The sequence below is a fragment of the Echinops telfairi genome, unplaced genomic scaffold, assembly GCF_000313985.2.
Source record: "Echinops telfairi isolate 266 unplaced genomic scaffold, ASM31398v2 ScPeMD7_4225;HRSCAF=4972, whole genome shotgun sequence".
Taxonomy (NCBI): domain Eukaryota; kingdom Metazoa; phylum Chordata; class Mammalia; order Afrosoricida; family Tenrecidae; genus Echinops; species Echinops telfairi.
Genome location: NW_022108124.1, coordinates 20,107,171 through 20,110,121, shown reverse-complemented (window position 1 = coordinate 20,110,121; position 2,951 = coordinate 20,107,171). Strand labels below are relative to the sequence as shown.

General features: G+C 46.2%; 1 non-coding gene across 1 annotated transcript; it reads left to right on the top strand.

The window, feature by feature from the left end:
• Nucleotides 1-599: 599 nt before the first annotated feature.
• Nucleotides 600-763, top strand: LOC115871284. The gene has a single exon (XR_004047211.1). It is a non-coding gene; the product is annotated as a U1 spliceosomal RNA (small nuclear RNA).
• Nucleotides 764-2,951: the final 2,188 nt, after the last annotated feature.

The following is a 2,951-nucleotide window of genomic DNA, read 5'->3' as shown; positions in this document are numbered from 1 at the left end:
GACGCAACAAGCCTGGAAATCCCTTAGAGCAGACCCAGCTCATTAAGAAGCCTCCGATTCTCTGACTCTCCAAGCACTGAAATTCCCACTGAATCAGCTCCTACTTCGGTAAACAAAAGAGGATTCACAAATAAGACTAACAAGTAATCCATAAGTTATGTTCACAGTACAAAGCAATTGAAAGGCTGCTTAAAGACACATATAGTTTGCAATCCGTTGACCAAGAGTTAAATCCAGGTTCTGAGGACCGCAAGGCTTATGCAATCTTTCAGACCCTCTTCAAGAAAGGAAATGAAAACAAGGCACAGGAGTAAAATGCAAGTGATGTCGCAGCGCCACTGTACACGAAGGAGAGTGTGTGTTGGGTGGAGAGAGGGGGTTGCTAGATGGGACTGAAATGGCAGTCTTGCCCAACGATAGTCAAAGTTTCTTGCTTTTTCAGATTATAGAAAAACATAGAACCCTAGAAAAATAATAATAGGTCTCCTCTCAATACCTTGAAAAGGACCCTGATACTTAACACTGTCTCAGTATGTGTTAGTCTGGGTACATTAGAGAAACAAATCCACAGAAACTCGTATTGTATGAGAGAGAGTTTTATACCTCCCTGGCAGGGGAGATACCATGATCACGAAGGTGGTTTTCCCAGGGCGAGGCTTATCCATTGCACTCCGGATATGCTGACCCCTGCAATTTCCCCAAATGTGGGAAACTCGACTGCATAATTTGTGGTAGTGGGGGACTGCGTTCGCACTCTCCCCTATAAGAAAAAGAGAGAGAGAGAGTTTTAAATAAAGGATAAGTGTACATTAAGAAAGCATCCCAACCGACTGCTATCCAAGCCCAAAAGTCCAACAATAGATCATATGTCCGACACCAATCTACAAAGTCCTCCTCAGTCTCACAAAGCACATGCAATGACGCCAACTGCAGGAGGAAAGCCGAGTCAGTGAGTATGTAAGCATCTCAGCGCTGGCAGGGATCTCCACACGGCAGGGCTGCATCGGGGTAGGTCCATGTGGCTTCTCCTCAGGGATGTCTTGCAGGAAGTGAGCCTGGCCAGCTAAAGCAGGGAACTGGCTAAGGCAGCTCCACCCTGGTCCGACCATCAGAAAGCAAGAGACCCAAAAACTCGAAAGGCGAGGCTCACTGAGCCATTTATCTCTCCGCCCTTCAGTTAATCCCACTTGTGTTTATCGGCCAGGTTGGCACAATAAACCTTAACTATCTCACAGCATCTCTATATATCTATCCTTACACAGCCTTATTTGAAGAGAGACTGAAATGAGAGGAGTGTGGAAGCACTTCAAGGATCCCTGGTGGCACCGCGGGTCAGGAGCTCTGTAGCTGACAGAAGTGGCCCAGAGTTGAATCCGACAGTCGCTCTGTAGGAGAAAAGCCCAGGCAATTTGCTCCCAGAAAGCTCACGTTGCTGTTAGGGGTCATTGAGTCAGTTCTGACTCATCATGACCCATCAAAGCCTAATGAAACCTCACGGCATAGTTCTACTTTTGTCATCTCGCAACACTCTTTAGGAGAAGCAGTGGGATACAGTCTGGAGCACACAACAGATTCCTTGAAAGAAGTTTTGGAGACAAACACGAGTTGTTGGGGCAGAGCAACACTCACATGCCAGTCCTGAATGTAAAAAGACTATGCCCAGAGAGTGACTACTAATTGATATAAACCATCTTCCATGTGTCTCACACCCCCAGCTGCTCACCAGTGCCTGCCAGGGGCTGCCTCCAACTCCCCAACGCCCCCACGGACGTCTGCATGTGCAAGACCTTACACGCCTGGCATCCTGAGAACTTTGAGTAGGAGCTCAAATGGCTGGAATGAGCACAGCACATGGTTGGGTTTGTTGTTAGAGAAAATGGATTTGACTTGGAGAAAACCTGATATCACAACATATGATCCCAGCTGCTTTTCACATCTCAAAAGACAAGAAAAAACCAATGATTGTCTCTGGAACTCGGGGGAAATCTTCAGACTTTCCCATTTTCTCTTGTGATATGTACTTTCTTCTTTAAAGTGGAAAATTAACTTCAAAATGTTAACTTTGCATAACTGCATAGATGGGTGTCCCAAGGGGCTTCAAAAATTCATGGAAAACCTCCTTTTTAAAATTCTGTTTTCCCATGAACTTTTTGAAGCCTCTAATATGTAAATTAATGTAGAGTACAGAGTATGCCAATAATGGCAAAAAATCAGACAAAAATATGTCTAAGGTTGCCACCATTGCAACCCTAGAGGACAGAGCAGAACTGCTCCTTAGGGTTTCCGAGGCTGTAAATCATAAAGGGAGCAGAGAGCCTCATCTCTCTCTCATGGAATGACTGATGGATTTGAACCACCAACCATAGAGTTGGCAGCCCAATGATGAACCCACTGAGCCGCCAGTACTCCTTTGCAGGGAACTACATAAAACTCCTTAAGGTTCCCAAGAGAACAAGAATACCATTGGTGGGATATGAAAATCTGAGGATCGGATAATCAATGAATCTCTATTTTGAAAGGGCTCTTGTATTTGTTATCAAATGCTTTGTAACAAATTACCTCAAAGGTGAGCCATTTAAAAACTACAAGCAATTTTTAATCGTTAGACCCAGGGGAGTGGCCCAGCTGGAAGGTTCTGGCTCCGGGTCTCTCCTGAGCTTGCAGACCAGCTGTCCGTCAGGGCTGCAGTCCATCAAAGACTGATCCAAAGTTGGGGGCTCTGCTCTCAAGTGGGCTCAGTCATGTGGCTGTAGACTGCAACTTATTGCCACCTGAGTTGCCCAACTGTCCTTGCAACACAGAGCTGACTTCCCCTTGGAGCAAATGATGAGAGAGAGAGAGCAAGAGAAACGCTACACGGCTTCTAGGATCTACCTTGGAAGCCCACGCCGTCCACCCTGGCACATTGCGGTGCCACACAGACAGGGCTATTCAGGGGGCATCTTGGAGAC